General features: G+C 52.6%; 1 pseudogene; it reads left to right on the top strand.

The window, feature by feature from the left end:
- Positions 1–6,965, top strand: part of LOC119111778 (adenosylhomocysteinase-like 1) — a 74,387-nt pseudogene extending 67,422 nt beyond the window's left edge.
- Positions 6,966–17,326: the final 10,361 nt, after the last annotated feature.

Below are 17,326 nucleotides of genomic sequence, written 5' to 3'. Positions count from 1 at the left end.
CGTATCGTACCGTGTCAGCGTACCGTGGCGTTTATAATTACTGAATTTTGTGGACAATTGAAATACCAGACATGAATGCATGTGATCGGGGTAAAGTCATCTTGTTATTCGCAACGGTGGCAAAATCTTTGAAGCCCGTTGGTGAAGGTCGTCTATGCTTTTTTGTGTTTCTAGCTTCGAAAAATAGCGAATTTTGCCAGCTTCGTTGTGCGGACGGGGATGGCGAGGGGGGGGGGTCTGCCAATCTGGCACACCTGGTGGTTTGCTCATTTCCGGCGCTTGCATAGGCGTTTGGCTTTTGCATTTATCGATGGAATATACAATAGTCATACCGGTGAAAAGTACGTGCACGGTATTGCAATGTTTGTGTTCAGGTTATGTCACTCCTGGTTATTCGGCGACAGAGCTTTGTCGCGTGTATTATTTGTACACGCTCTCCTTGTCCTTGTTCTCGTTTCTGTGTCCCCTGCCATCGTGGAATAGCGCATTCGCTCGAACTTTCAACGTCCGAACATTTTCTGTAGGGCCAGACCCCGCTCCTGTCCAAGTGTCCCCCTCAAATGAACTGTTCGTGTGTCGGCGGGCGCCAGCGCGCGCGCGCGCTTGTGTGCGTGTGCGTGTGCTTTTGCATGTACGTAGGTTGCGCGCGCGCGCGCGCGCGCGCGCGTGTGTGTGTGTGTGTGTGTGTGTGTGTGTGTGTGTGTGTGTGTGTGTGTGTGTGTGTGTGTGTGTGTTGTGTGTGTGGTGTGTGTGTGTGTGTGTGTGTGTGTGTGTGTGTGTGTGTGTGTGTGTGTGTGTGTGTGTGTGTGTGTGTGTGTGCGTGCGTGTGTATGTGCATGCGTGCGTGCGTGCGTGCGTGCGTGCGTGCGTGCGTGCGTGCGTGCGTGCGTGCGTGCGTGTGTGTGTCTTTCATCTGAGGCAGCGAAGGCTGTTCATGTGGAGTACTTATGAAATGCTGCTTGAAATTGAATTCGGTGCCACGGAGGTCTTTAAAGGTCTGTATCACTTGCTGCTTTTCTATGTTGACATCAAAATACGCCCGGGTGCATCTCTGAAAGTGGCATGATCCTGAATATGCGCGTGTGGTCGTGTTCAACACCAGTGCTTATCCCCGGGATGTTTGAAGACGTCGTGACGTGCTCGCGTCGATCCGTACCGGCCCGCCGGCCCGGGTGCGGTGGTGACCGCACCGGCGCTGGAGCGGTGTGCACGTGACCGTTGGCTCACGCGCCGACGGCTCTGCTGCAGGCTCTGGCGCTGATCGAGCTGTTCAACGCCCCGGCTGGCCGCTACAAGGCCGACGTCTACCTGCTGCCCAAAAAAATGGGTAGGTACCGCCACGCCCTGTCCTGCGACGCCTCCCTCCCGTGCCCGCCTCTGCCCTGGCGACGCCGACCTGAGGACGGCCAATCCCTCAACACGTAGTGCGGGGCTCGTGAATGCACTTCTCAGCATCAACGCACGGATAGCATGCGCTTTCAGCGAGGTGGTTACTGAATGATAGAGAAGTTGAACTGAAAGGATAGTGTTACGCTGGGATGGTCCGGGGCGGTGTTACGCTGGCTTGGTCCGGGGGCGGTGTTGTGCTGGCCTGGTCCGGAGGCGGTGTAACCCGGGCAGGGTCGGGGCGGCGGTGTTACGCGGGCCTGGTCCGGGGGCGATGTTACGATGGCCTGGTCCGGGCGCGGTGTTACGGTGCTTTGGTCCGGGGGCGGTGTTACGGTGCTCTGGTCCGGGGGCGGTGTTACGCTGCCCTGGTCCGGGGGCGGTGTTACGCTGGCCTGGTCTGGGGGCGGTGTTACGCTGCCCTGGTCCGGGGGCGGTGTTACGCTGCCCTGGGCCGGGGGTCGGTGTCACGGTGCCCTAGTCTGGAGGTGATGTTACATTGCCCTGGTCCGGGGGCGGTGTTATGCTGCCCTGGTCCGACGGCTGACCGTGGGTCGCGGCCGGCAGACGAGTACGTGGCCAGTCTCCACCTGCCCTCGTTCGACGCCCACCTGACCGAGCTGACCGACGAGCAGGCCAAGTACATGGGCCTCAACAAGGCCGGCCCGTTCAAGCCTAACTACTACAGGTGCGTATATTTGGGGGAGAGGAGGGGGGGGGGGGGGCACGGTCGTCCGCTGCCCGTGATGAGTCGCCGTTCCTGGATGGCGGCTGATGGTCATGCTGCGCCTGCTTTTGTACGATCGCTGCTTGTTCGCTTGGAAAGCTGCCAAAGTGGCCTGCATTTGTGTTGTAATAATCGTGCATTTTTCTGTCCAACCAGCTGCGTGACCTGGTATCCATGCCGCCATCTTTACAAGTCATTGCTTACTGTTCCAGCCATAGTCAGATGTCCGTAACGAAGAGCATGTCAGCGTTGTGTATCAGCGTTGTGTATCCAGTTTGTCCCATTTGTCTCTGATATTTTCACGAAAAAGTGCTACGCACTGTAGTAATGTTTCAAGCTGCCTTGAAAAACCGTGTCATCACATCGATGTTGTATAAACGGTAGGCAGGAATAAATGTCCGCTGTCTGCGTTGAACTGTGCTTTTTAATTTTGATTTGTTTCTAGTTATTTTTAAGGTCTAATCCAAACCTTTTGATTGAATGAACTTCTGGAATCAGTGCCCGCGTGCCACTGTGAGCACTGGTTTTTCCCTGAGCTCTTACCTCACCATCCGATCAAGAAACTTCGAATCAACGGCAGAATTTCTCTGCGAAGGCTAAACGTACCGTGAAGCCCTCTGACGTCACCTGGCATTGAGCGCGGCGGCTGCCACCGGCCGCGGGCTATCCCAGTCAGGGGGTGAATAGTGGGTGCGTTAAGCGTCTCGAACCCACTCGGCCGCCGGTGGGCGAATCCGGTGGCAGGTGCTCCGGTAGACCGTTGTTGTATCATTGTAATAGTTTCGTTTCTAACAACCTAATCACTTGTGAGCAACAACAACCACATCAGTTGAGAGCAACAAGTTGCAACGTCCTGAGCAGACAGTAGATTTTTGGGTTGTATTCCACGTCTTGCTATTTTGATATCCAGCTCGCCAGGGTTAATCTCGTCGGCCCGCCCCCGATGGCTTGGCCTTCTATTCCCAGCACACAGCGACAAACATGTGCTAATGAGCATTCAGAACGTGTCCCCACCGTCTCATTGATGCGGCAAATTAATTTCAGCCCCAGGCTTGGTTGGGAGCCGAGTGTCCCGCTCACCGCATTAAGGTGGCGCCATCGTGCTTTGAAAGTGCGACGTTTTCGCAGCAAGGCTTTAAGTGGCGTTGACTGTTGGCTGCCGCGGACGGAATGTGGGCCGCGCGAACAAAGCTGCGGCCGGATGGCGGTGGCGATTAGCCGGTGGCGAGGGGCTTCGCCGAGCGCCGGTGCCGCCCGGCCGGCGCTCGGCGAGCTTCCTCAGGCCGCCGCTGCCGCCGCCCGATTACCGGGCGATGTGGCATAGCGTTTTTCATCAGAGGAGGTGGCGCGCGCGGTCGGCCGGGCCAGATTTGTTTACGGCGCGGCCAGCGGCGGCGCCCGGCCGTCTGATGACGGCCGCCTGGTGCCGGCTGCGATATTCGGCCCGCGCGCCGTTATTAATGGCGTTATCCGGGCGGCCGGAGGCGGCGGGGGCGCGCCCGGCCGGCCTGCCTCCGATTGGCCGCGGGCGCCCCCGGCCGCCGGGCCCGGCGTGGCGGCCAGGCCGGTCGTTGCCGCGCCGTGGGCTGGCCCTGCGTCACCCAAGCTGTTTCTCCGAGCGCCCCCCCCCCCCCCTCCCCCCGCTCTCCCCGGCGCTTTTGGCGTTGACGACGCGCTGATTGAAGCTCTCTAAATATTACCTGGCTGGTCTGGACTTTCATGGGGTCATTGAGGCTGAGTGTAGGCGTGTGACAGGGAGGAGCGTATTTTGTAGTGGATTTGTCGTGTATCGGTGCATTGCATTGAGCTATTTGCCGTGGATTAAATGTTTATTGCAATACCTCTGCCCTGCGTGCGTAGGGTAACGAGGACAAAATAACGAAGTTACTCACAGCTCCAAGAAGCAAGTGTAGGTAAGGAACGTAATAAGATTTGTATACATCATGTTGTGGGTTACACACCTTTGACGCAAATATCAACGTTGAAAGAGCTTGATCTGGAACTTATGAGGTCGGGAGCATGGTGTCGTATTGAAATGCTTGATGCATAACTGAGAATGTTAGCATTGTCCTAAAATTGTGTGTGAGGAATTTACCGTCGCCTTCATCAGCTGCATTAGATGTTAATAATAGACGCGCGGGATTGTCTTGAACAAATAATGTCTTAAATCATCTCTGGAAATAGGTCGTCGTGACAACGAATGATATGCTGACGTCGGTATCACTGCTCCTAGATCCCCAGGCTTTATGTCCTTAATCTGCTTCAAAAACGGTTAGCGTTTGCTTTCGTAGACAGAACATCTGGTGGCTTTAGTCCCATTGTCCGGCTAAGGCGCGTGTTTTTATGCCGGAGCTCGTGAGTCGGCTTGCCAGGCTCCAAATTTCCTGAAGGTGTGGAGGCGTGACCCCCCTTTAAAGAGCTACCGTTGTCATGATTGGGACTTAACGGCGTATTCAGCAGCTGGAGTTGCCTGGCGTCGCCTGCCCCCCATCTGGGCAAGAAGGGTGGGAACCGCGTGAACTGCCAGACTGCCGATCCCCCGCTCGTGTTTCGTTCCCTTTCGGCGCGTTAGGCCGCGGCGGTGAGCCCGCCGCAGCCAGCCTGCTGACGCGGCGGCGCCCAAACCTGTCCGGTGTCTGTGCGGCGGCGGGCACCAGTGCGGCGGAGGCGCACGCTCCGCGACACACGCGCAGGGCGGAGCAGCGGCGCGGCCGGCCGCCGGGCTCGGCCGCGTGTCCGTGGGCTTCCGGGCAACGGCAGCCGGCCGTATTAGGACCGTGGGTGGCGAGCCGACGCTGCCGCCGACAGCCGGCCCCGCCGATATTGCCCTGTTTGCCGTTATTGCGAGGGCGATCGATGCTCTTTATTAAGTGGAGAGGCGCCATTTCTGCACCGAAAGAAACGCGACGCGATATTGCGGCGGGCCGTGCGGCGCGCTGACGCGACTGCGATATTGCAGGTACTAGGAGCTGTACCTGGCTTGGCGTCCGGCCCGAGCCGCCCCGGCCCGGCCCACGGGCGGCGGCCGCCGGGCCTGCCGCGGGCGCCGCCCGCACCGACCGCTGCCGGCCGCAACACCTGCCGACACGCCGCGATCGTAGCTTATTGGTGACGCCTGTGTCATAGAATGCTTGTCAACCCTCGGCCCGGCTCGAGCGCAGTGCGGATGTGCGCGGCCGGCGCTTCGGCCGGGAAGCAATGTGTGCTGAACGGCGTGAATCGATTTGTTTCGGAGATGCGGTGTGTTTCTAGCTTTGTGTGAAATGTTACTGCGCGATCCGCATTCGTTCCAAATTCAGCAGCTCGGCACTGGTAAGTGAGACTGATGTGGGCGGCTCATACCTCGGCTAGTTCAAATGAAGCGGCGTATGGTCATCAGCTGTGCCTCGCGTACTTCCAAATCATGTGCCCAGCGTGCTTGCGTGGCTTTAGCGCCCAAAGGAGTCGTTCTGCACTCGGCTGACAGTGTAAATCGGCTAAAGGCCGACGGCGCCCCACCGTCCGCCCGCGGCATGGGTTTTCACCAACTGTTAGCTGAGGGAGGCGCCGAAGCCGGCTCGTTCGGTGACTGTCGGCGACGGGAGGCGCTGAGGCCCGCTCGTTCGGTGACTGTCGGCCACCGCTGCAGATGTATGGTGTCGTTCCGTCTTGGCCACCGCCCGCGTCGGCGGTGGCGCGGACGGCCCGACAGTCTCCCAGTCCGGCACGCCGCCGGCCACGCGCTGCCGACGTCACACGGTCATCGGCCAGCCGGTCCTCCCGGCCAAAAGCCCATTGGCAGGTGCCATTGTGAAGAGGCGTCCGAGATTTGTGTAAATGCTTCTAATGTAATGGGCTGCTCCGTGTTCGCCTGCTCTCTGGTTTTTAATCGCGTACGTTGCGGTAACCATGTATGGCGGATTTCGCCGGCTGGTCGCTTCAGCGTGCCCTGCTTCCCATGGAAACATCATGTGGGTCCTTATCGGGATAGATCTTGTTGGACTGCTGAGAAAATGCGACGTTAGACGAGACAGGTGGTCATCAGATTGGTCCCGTGTTCATAGCTGGTCTTGGATTGTTCACTTCCTGTCGTGACAAGTTGTCACGAATCTGGACAAAGCTCAATGGATATGACTAAAGTCGTTTATCCACTAGCATCCTATTGATGGCGTTTTGGGCGATTTTAGCTGTGGCGCCAGTCATTTTGGACGACAATTTCTCGGAGGTATTTGGCCTCAAACTTAACTGCGTTGCGTTTTCGCGTTGCATTTCGTCTAGAGGTGGGATGACGTGGTGGCATCCTTTGATCTTTTCTACTCTTCCGCTCGGATATTCAATAAATGCCATCATTGCATACACATTCCGCCGCTTGTGAGCAACTATTTGTTTAATCTGGGTGTCTAGAAAGCGGTTTGCATTTTGCCATGGATTGGTAGTTCTTGTCTGTCTGCCTGAATGTGTTAATTATGCTAAGGTGTTTGGGATGGGTCATGGATCGGTGTCGCGCAGAAGGCAGCTGGATCGGTCTCGTATTTTACTGACGGAATCCGCCGTGACGCGTCGGCGTGTTATCGGCATTGCGTGTCCTAAGCAACGCGTGACGTGACTAAAACAACACGTGACGTGACTAAAACAACACGTGATGTGACTACCCGTTATTCGGGACGCATTTCATCGTGCGCTGGTCCGTTCCGCGACTGAGGTGCCCCACCTTGTGATCTACGGTCGCCGCGAGGCCTGCCATGGCGCCGGAAGTGAAAGCAGCCGGCTGGCGGGGGCCCCGAGGTCGTTGCGTTGAACGTCGCCGAAAACACTGATGGTCGCCACTCTGCTAAGTTATGTGACATCGAGCAAATAAATCGTTATTGAACTACCCGAATGTATTCTTGGTGACGGAAATCCGCGCGATGTCGTGGGTGCCGACAGTTCATGGCGACATTTCAAACGAGCATAGGCCTAGCGCAGTGAATGCTTGCTCGGTGAGTGAGATCACCAAGTTGGTTAAAGCAGACCTTGGGCAGAGTTGAAACTGCCAGCAGGTTAAAGCAAGCAATGGCCAGGCATGAGATCACTGGGCAGGTTGGGACGCAGTGAACAGGCCTGAGATCTCTGGGCAGGTTAGAGCACAGTTGTCAGGGATGAGATCGCTGGGCAGGTTAGAACACGATGGCCAGAGTTGAGATCGCTGGGCAGGTGAGAACACAGTGGCCAGAGGTCAGATCGCTGGGCATGTGAGAACACAGTGGCCAGAGCTTAGATCGCTGGGCAGGTGAGAACACAGTGGTCAGGGCTGAGATCGCTGGGCAGGTTAGAACGCAGTGAACAGGGCTGAGATCGCTCGCTGGGCAGGTTAGAACACCGTGGTGAGGGCTGAGATTGCTGGGCAGGTTAGAACGCAGTGGTCAGGGATGAGATCGCTGGGCAGGTTAGGACACAGTGGCCAGAGGTGAGATCGCTGGACAGGTTGGAACAAAGTTGTCATGGTTGAGATCGCTGTGCAGGCTAGAACGCAATGGTCAAAGGTAAGATCACTGGGCTGGTTACAACACAGTGGCCAGGATTGAGATCGCTGGGCAGGTGAGAACACGCGGTTAGAGCTAAGATCACTGGGCAGGTAAGAAGACAGTGGTCGGAGGTGAGACCACTGGGCTGGTTGCAACACAGTGTTCTTGGCCCGTGTACACGGTGCGCTGGGACCGCGTACTTGGTCTTGAGACTTGTACTTGGTCCGACACTCGAGTCTGCTTGGACCAGACTCGGGTGCCGGTCAACTTAACCTTTTGGGTGATGATCTGCCTAGGAAGTTGATTGACTCCATTCTGGTCTGAATGTTGACTTTTTTCTACATAAGTTTGGAAATAGGGAAACATGTTTATGAAGAACTGTGAAAAACAGAAGTGGTCATCATGTGCGAAACCATTCAAGGAAGGCAGCGTGCCACATTTGTCACTCATTTTATATTTTTTTGATGAGAGACAGTGTTTGGTTTCCGTTTCAGTCCATTTTCAGTCAATCCTAAATGTTAAACCATCGTCTGTTTGTCCATAAATGTCGGTGTATTTTGTAATCGTAGCAGCCACATGACACTGAGCAACTTTTGAGAGCTATTGCATGCTTCGGTCTAAACCCATCTCATCTGATTCTGGTTTGTTACTTTGGTGACCATCAACAAGCAAACAAATGCTATCTGATCGAGCTGTTACCTTAAACATATTGAATTCCCGGCCTCTGACTGCCCCAAGAATCATCTGTCTCTCTCTCTATTAATCTGGTTTGTGTGGAAGCACACCTTGATATTATGTCGGCTGTGCTGCATTCAACACAGTACGTGATATATGCCATTCCCCGGGATCTGCCTTTCACGTGCTGAAGCTGCCATGGCGCTAGATCTACATCGTAATGATCCTCAATGAGACTTAACCACTCTCTTGCTTGTTTGATGCGTGTCTACGGCATGCTTCTTAACAAGGAAAGTTCAGGTTTGCCTAGCGTTAGGCGTTTGCTCCATCAATGGTCAGAAGTTTGGCCATCGTCTTCATTGTACCGGTATAATGCACTTGACGCTTTGATAAACCCGATTTGCTTCAACCGAAGTGAGTTCACGGCTTGAAGGGGACGGAATAAATGGATTCTTTTCTTATATGCATACGGTATTTGAATGCGGTGGCTGATAATTCCGTTAGATTTTGCATTATCCCCAATACATTTTAACCACGGGCTGTCAGTCTTGGCTTTTAGGGAGAGGAATGTAATTGATTTTTTTTTAGAATCGTCACTTCCTTCCGCAGCTCCCATGTAATCACTGTTAAGCAGCAATTGCCCTCACCGCTTACTTACCGCGGGAAGCAAACGGTTGTATGCAGGGCATGACAGGATGCGGAGACCGCCTGGGCCGTCATCGCTTTTCGAGGTGAAATATCTAGGATCACGCCGCTTATTTCATCCGTCCTCTATTGACATCTAGAAAATTGATAGTTTCAAGTGTTAGTTTAACGATATTTTCTGACTTCGTTGCGTCGTCCAGGCAGCGCTGGGCACTTTATTCTAGACAGTCGCTCAATGTCACGCGTCATTTAACAGTCATTTATTATCTGAACTAAAACACCCTTGAAGATAGATTGTTGAGGTTATCCTGCCGTAATTAGCAAGCTAAGAAGCCTAGGTAACCGCACAATTCACGACTAAGAGTTTCCGGGAGCAGCTCCTTGACTCTGACTGACTAATGCGTTGGAATCATCTCTGAAAGTTAAAGCAAAACAGCGCCATTGGTTCGGGAGGCCTTACAGAATCAGGCATACGGAAAAGAACTTGTAAAATGCATGCCGTTGCATTTACTCAGCGCCGTTCCATTCATTTCACGTCCTATCATATGCTTGCTGGTTAAGTTCCTGACATAGTGGAACGGAAATCCAGACGAATAATAAGCTTTTCCACAGCGTAGACATGACAGTTAACTCTTTCTCCGTTAAGTGCGGTCCGAAACGATGAAACCTGTATGCTTGAAATGCATGCTGACTCCGTTGAATCAGAGAACGGTAAGAAGAAAATCTATTCAATTGCTGGCAATTCCTGCAGAATATTACAACGCTCGTGTTCCGAATTATGCATTGGCGACTTGCCGAGTTTGAATGTAAATGAGATGAACGCTTGCACTGTCAACCCACATGACTTACCGGGCTTTCGAGCAGGCTTTCTGACCTCAATGCGACGCATTGTGGGAAGCTGTTAATACAGACTGAACCTCAATGCACGTTAGCTGGTCCAAAATTGCATGCGCGTCGCAAATAGCAAAACTGTGGAATCACAGAGTCAGTCCTTCCACATTCCGGTTTCTCGTGAGCACTTACGCTAGCTTCTGAGTTAACTGACCGGTGATATAGACTGCGTGGCAATGTACGCTATTTTTCACCAGATCCACATCAAAACAGCGTGCATTGCAGGCGAGCGACTACGCGTCCAATAAAAAGTTCATTCACGGCTCCAGTTATCCGTAAAGATTCGTGCTTTTGCTGAAATTGATGACCGATGAAATGAGAATAGTGTGCAATGTGCGTCACTTCTTTCACTGAGGTTACGCCAAGAGTCGTGTGCATCGCAAGTTAACAGCTACGTGTCAAATTGCATTTGTCCGTCATTTCTCATCACAATTTTCTGGAAAAACTTGGGCTAGTCACGTAATCACTTCTCAAATATATCACTAATCTAAATCTAATCACTAATCAAAGACCCGTGCAGGTTGCGAATTAAACTGATGGAGGTTATCAGGGTCTGGATGCAATGACAATTATTTCCATTTGCACCACGTTCATGCCTCGCTCGCATTACTGGCTTCCTCTTCTCTTACAATGACTCGCTCACGAGTCTCATGTATTAATACATAATCCACACTCACACATCTATGCACACGGTGCTAATTTGTAAGCTCGTAATACGACTCATCTCGGCGATAGTCCTAATGACATAAACCCAAATGTAATGTGAGCTGTCCGGCTCGTGAACTCGACCCTCAACCCCGTCGTGCGTGCTTGTCACCATCTGGCACGGGGCAAGCCCATCATGCCTGGTTGGTAGTGGTGCAGAGCGCCTCCGTTCACCGAGAGTCCTCCCAGTCCGAGTGCTGCTTTCTCACTGAGTCCACGCTGGTCCTGTCAGTCGTCCTCTCGGATGTGGTCATCCCTGATCCGCAAGCCCCTCCCTCCAGGTTTCGGCTGTCAGCTAAGTTTGCTCCCACTCGTGCCCACACCCGTGCCATGTCCAGGTCCGTGTTGCATGCCCTCTTTCTTGGCCCAGGGCCTCGGATAGCAAGCAAGCAAAACCTCAGAGCCGGCATGCCTGGCCCTGAGGTTTTGCCGCCATGGCGTTTTGCTGCTTACTGATTGACTGGGGCTCAGGTTCGGACTCGGGCCCGGGTTCGGACTCGGGCTCGGACTCCGGACCTGCCCGCGGGGCTGGTGGCTGCATCAGCTGGCTCAGTCCTGGTCTGCCGCTCGGCTCTGCACGGGCCTTTCCTGGTCCTCCGTTGGCCGTTTGTCGGCTCCGGTACGCCGGACACGTCGTGAACGGCGTGGGACGCGGCCCGCCGGATGCCCCGCCCCCGGCTGCCTCCTGCTCCGGACATGCTATTAGCAATTGGGCGTGGAGTGCCACGTGCTGCGTTTCCGCCGGGACGTCCCGCCCGCTGGTGATCTTGTTGTTGACAGGGCCATCAGCTGCTCCACCGGCGCGGCCTGCGCGCACAGACGCCCTGTTCGGCCGGCTGACCCGTCGCCGGTTTTCTGGCTTACATGTAGTGACCCACCTGCTGTGCAGAGTGGGAACTGCAACGGGATGGGGCTGGGGGGAAAACAACAGTAGCGATGCTGACCAAGGAGCATACACGTGGTGTTAGTTAAAACGCAGGCTCCGCCTTATTATATTATGAAAGCCAGTTCATTTTTATGAGGGCTAGTTCTTTATCAGCATAACGAAGTGAAAAATGACCCGAGACTTCGAAATAAGTTTGGCTTAAATGTTGAAGGTTGAGTATTATTAAATGGCATCATGGTCTGCCGCACACGCTGAAGCACTTCTCCGTTGCACTCTAAAAGTTTGCTTCCGTCTTGAATCGTTCAATTCCTCACAATGGTAAAAAAATGCAGACAAAGAAAATGAAAACACTTTGGCCACGTAATCCCAGATGAAGCTTAACTTTCCCCTCATATTAGGGATCCAAAAGCGTAAGGGACGTGAAAAATCAATACCGCTGCTTAAGTTAATGGTGTCATGCATTTATCCGAGTTTAACTACGATTAACTGCATTCTAAGTCACCGTTGATATCTCTTGACAAAGATAGTTACTAAAGGGACAGTTAACAGAAATCGTCTTTCTCTGAACCAGCTGGTTGCAATGTATAAAATACCCGCAAAAAACGTTTATTGTCGCGCAGACACGCCAATCGTCGTTGCGGAAGCTCACCTTTGGCAGACTGCTTAGGGTTATCCTGACCACTCGCGTGATGTGGCGAAACGCGTGGTGGCAGGCTCGTCCTCCAAATGTTTTGTTCATATGGCTTGTGAAAAAAGACCATTTGGCCTTTGGCTTGCTAGTGCCAGCCTGGTTACAGGACAGCCGGCATTCGCGGGGTTGCATGGCATGGTGAAGATCCTTTCGTGCTATTTGGATACGGGACCGAAGCAAAATGGATCCATTGAACGTGCATTGCAATAATGGGATGGTGGGTTCGGAGCAATATCCATAATTATTCTCAGCACTGAATGAGATCAAAAATCGGACGCAGCAAAATTTTCGTCTCCGGTTTGACTTCTCATTTTATAGGTGCACTGGACCTGTAACCTGAACTAGCGATGCCACTCCCCAAAGAAATTATGTTACTCGATTTATTTCTCATGAGGCCTTGCAACAAAGCGATTCAGGTTTCAACTTCGAATACAACAATGTTAGGCTCGTAGTACACCATGGGTAGGGGACCAAATGTCGGTTGGTATTAAGAATTCACGAGACGGGTGAATCAGTGGTGTAAATATCATGCTTGGGTTGTGGGGAGAAAAGCGTCAGGGCTCACGTTTCACAGATAAACAACAAAAAACACCGTAAGATTTTAAATTGGTCACCTCCGATGTCTCCAGTTTCTCCCCAAATGAGGAAACAAGTTTGGGATTGTTGGATCGAGTTTCCCTGCTGTCCCATCCACGGACGGCGCCACCACGAAGAAGGATCAAAGCAGACGGTGTTTGTGTGATGGCCAACGTTTCTCTATGCTTTTTTATATCACAGGCAAGAATATTGGGGGCCCAAGCCGAAATAGGGGGGACTCAACATTGGGGCATCCAAGACCTTCACAAAAGAATGCAAATCAACAGCCGTGTACCCACGTGTAGCCAGGATTTTCTCAAGAAGGGAAGGATGGGAGGGGGGGGGGGGGCGGAGCTCAGTGAGATCGCACCATGATGACTTTGATATAAGCAAGAAAGGCGGTGAGCTCCGGTGTTTGGCTTTGTAAGTGCAGAATAAGTCCTTGTCCTGATAGTTGTCAACTTTTGATATACATTGATATATATGGATCGACTTTTCAGGAGGAGCCAGTCAACGACGGTACGAGGACTGACCATATGACCAACGACTGGCTGAAGATTGATTACCGTCAGCGTAAGAACTCTGAACACATATTGCATCACGGTTGCTTATAATGGTGGGTCAGGAACCGTGTGTGGTGAAAAAGATAGAAAAAGCACGTCTAAGACGGACCCGGGCCCCCTGGTCCATCCCTTTGACTACACAATTAGTGTTCACCACCTTCTAACGTAACTAAAATATGCGTATGATGTGCCAGGTAGTGATCCATCGGCGTACGCTGTTGCCATTTTGTGGAGGGATATTCTGACGCAGGATTTTGTATGGCATAATACAGAAGCTGTGAATTATTCTCCAGATGAATACCGTAATATTTTGACCGAATTTATAAGGTGGTCAGCACAACTAAGTTCTGTGAGTTGTCACACAGCCTAAGCCGTATATAATCCCGCAATAATTATGTTCCTATCTTGCTCTATACGGGAGTATCGAGCTGAAAACAGAAAGCAAAAACAAAAACAAAAGGTGATACGTAAGAAATCAGGACTGGAAAAGTGTATCTGAAACACTCACACAAAAAGACAACTGGGAAACAACGTCTGATTCACACCAAGTATGCTTTTGCTACAAAAAGACCAATCATTCCTTGTGCCTGGTCGAAAGCAAAACCACTGTTTTATAAGCGAATTTATGTTCGCAAAGGCGAGTTAATTTAGGTGTCATAATTGATATTCACATTGCAATGCTATCACGCTATCCATATCGTATGCTGTGAGTTTATATATGGCAACATAATTGGCTCATTGCACCACTGGCAACATGGTGCCAGTGGTGCAATGAGCACCACTGGCACCATCTGGCAACGTTGTCATCCGATGCATCAACATCACATCTCATTAGTCTGGGGTGATTCATACGGTGACTGTACGGTGATTCCCAGACTCCATTCCGTCCGCGCCATGAGGTGAGAACATGAACTTGGCTTCAGGTCGCGGAAGCGGCAATCCGTTCCGGTTAAACCATTTTGGCTGGCTCCCCTGCAGTATAATAAGCGAGTCGCGTCGCCTTGAACGCCCATCGATGAAAACGACCTGGTGCTTTGCGCAAACGAGCGGCGTCGCTCCGCCCACCAGTCGATCTGCAGAGTGAATGGAATGGAAGAATTGATGGCCCTGGAGCTGCAGAAGCTCAGGGGAAGCTCGCCGCGAGACAAACGCAGCACGTTTGGCTGAGCGGCAGTTGAGGGCGGATGGCGTGGGGTGGCCGTAAATGGTGCAAAACGTGCGCTGGCAGGATGGACGGGGTTCAGCCGGCTGGGAATCGTGCGGCGGTCTGCATGGCTTCCGAGGGGACCGACTGTGCACCGGCCCATCATCCTTCAGTGGTCCGATGGCTGGCAGGATGGCCGGGGTCCAGCCGGCTGGGAATCGTGCGGCGGTCTGCATGGCTCCCGAGGGGACCGACTGTGCACCGGCCCATCATCCTTCAGTGGTCCGATGGCTGGCAGGATGGACGGGGTTCAGCCGGCTGGGAATCGTGCGGCGGTCTGCATGGCTTCCGAGGGGACCGACTGTGCACCGGCTCATCATCCTTCAGTGGTCCGATGGCTGGCAGGATGGCCGGGGTCCAGCCGGCTGGGAATCGTGCGGCGGTCTGCATGGCTCCCGAGGGGACCGATTGTGCACCGGCTCATCATCCTTCAGTGGTCCGATGGCTGGCAGGATGGCCGGGGTCCAGCCGGCTGGGAATCGTGCGGCGGTCTGCATGGCTCCCGAGGGGACCGACTGTGCACCGGCTCATCATCCTTCAGTGGTCCGATGGCTGGCAGGATGGCCGGGGTCCAGCCGGCTGGGAATCGTGCGGCGGTCTGCATGGCTCCCGAGGGGACCGATTGTGCACCGGCTCATCATCCTTCAGTGGTCCGATGGCTGGCAGGATGGCCGGGGTCCAGCCGGCTGGGAATCGTGCGGCGGTCTGCATGGCTCCCGAGGGGACCGGCTGTGCACCGGCTCATCATCCTTCAGTGGTCCGATGGCTGGCAGGATGGACGGGGTCCAGCCGGCTGGGAATCGTGCGGCGGTCTGCATGGCTCCCGAGGGGACCGACTGTGCACCGGCCCATCATCATCATCATCATCCTTCAGTGGTCCGATGGCGGGGTGAAATGACGGACGAGGCTTCTTCGAGGCTCCTTCACGCGGCCAAAGAACGCGTCCATGAGACCCTTGTAGTGCGCATGTGCATTCCGGCCTTCAGCTTTAAGGGTACGCGGAGGTTTGCGCACTCTGTTGAGTTTCTTGCTGTCTACGCACACATTTCAACCTGGGCGGTAGTATATGGTGTGTTCCGTTTGAAATTTCAAGTTCAAAAACGCTGTGATCTGTTTAATTTTTTATTCAAATGTTCCTTTATATCTCATATATTTGAACTGTTCGACATTTTCGTGTTTACACTCAGCGTTCATGCGCCTAGTGAACGCCTCCACGACGGTTCCCTGAACACGAATGCGGCTCCCAATTGCGGAATGGCCCTCACCGGCCTGTTTCTTGCAGATGGCGTGTTGGGCCGCTGAATAGTCCAGAGAAGGTCCGCATCTCTGGATCCCAGACTGCACTGATCGTGTGAAAGATACCAATCGAAATGTCCGATGATTTTCAACAATACTTGTCAAGTAGCACGTATTGGGACATTTTAGTATATTTATTTGCACTTTTTAACGACATTTCAATTGGAACACCCTGCATTTCGTAAATGAGTCGTGTAGGGCTCATTTACAGAAGTGCTTTATCCGCCTTGGAGGGAGGGCCGCTCACCCAGAACGGCGTCGTCTCGGTCGTTTGATGTCGCCAGCATCAGCTCGGAGGGGGGGGGGGGGGTCGTGGAGATGGAAGGGAGAGTCCCGGGACGGCACCGTTGCCGAGATGGCCTGTCGGGCCCTCTTGAAACAAGATCATAAAATACATCGGGCCGAGATCTGGATGGTGCGGCGTCGCAGCGACACGAAAGCACTAAGTTTGGTGGATCACAGAGAGGATAATAGTGCAGCCGTGCCGGAAATGTGTGCAACCGGTCACACGCGCGCCAGCGTTCACCTGGCACCGCTCTCTCCGGGCCATTTTTAAGGATGTGTACGACATCGCGAACCAGAACAGATCAAGCTGTACCTTTCATCAGCAAGAAAGACCTTCAGCTCCTGATTTGTTTAGCCATAATGAGTTGCTCGAATATGCTCGATCGACGTTATGTTTGTTATTTCGGCCGGTTAAAGATCAAGGTACCGAAATTGGTTGTCTGTATGGCATCTTAAATTTCGGAAATATCCACTTCCATCTTTTGGAAGGAGTAAAAACAATTTTCAGCAAATTGCACAGAAACATTATGCAACGTTTTTTAAAAGACAAATATATCACACTTGACGACATTTTATTCGCTCAGGTGATTGGGATGATAGCTCATGAAATGAAAAAGGAAAATAGCTCGATCTAGAACAAGCGATGCTCCCCTCTTCCCTCTTTATGGGATTTTTCTTTCAAAATAAGAAAGCAATCGTAAACATACCTACGTTAAAACAAAGCAGAGAATTTTGTCGCCTGTCGCATACGAGTTTTTTGCGTCGTATGGGGCATCCTACACAGGTTCCACAATTCTGAAATTGCACAGTAGTATTGAGCGGCATGTGGGTGAATCTATTGGAACGGAAAAATGGCTTGCAAGCCTGATCTCTCCCCAAACGAGAAAATGCATTTGCATATGACAACCCAGTGTTGGCTTCCAATCTTAGTACCTTGGCCAGGACATACTGCACGCTTGGTTTGACAATAGAGACTTTCTATGCATTTCTGGGAAACGTTTAGCGCTAAATAACATGACTTCATCGTATCCATTAAAAATTTTGATAACATGAAATGGCTGTAGAACTTGAGGAACGTATTTCATTACATGTGCTTTTGTGTCGTTTCAATTTTTTTGCGTCATGTGCATGTGTTAAACCATTATGGTGTATTCTGTGCGTGTGTTTTTGTCTGATGGTTCAGCCGCTGTTTGTGAAAAGCGTCGCGAGCTAATATGAGATGTAGAAGTTGATCGACATATATTGATATCACATTTAGATAATATGTTAGGGGGAGAGAGAGAGGGAGAGAGAGAGAGAGAGATAGAGAGAGA

Source organism: Pollicipes pollicipes, unplaced genomic scaffold, assembly GCF_011947565.3.
Source record: "Pollicipes pollicipes isolate AB1234 unplaced genomic scaffold, Ppol_2.1 Scaffold_7261;HRSCAF=8764_pilon_pilon_pilon, whole genome shotgun sequence".
Taxonomy (NCBI): domain Eukaryota; kingdom Metazoa; phylum Arthropoda; class Thecostraca; order Pollicipedomorpha; family Pollicipedidae; genus Pollicipes; species Pollicipes pollicipes.
This window is presented reverse-complemented; position numbering and strand designations above follow the sequence as displayed.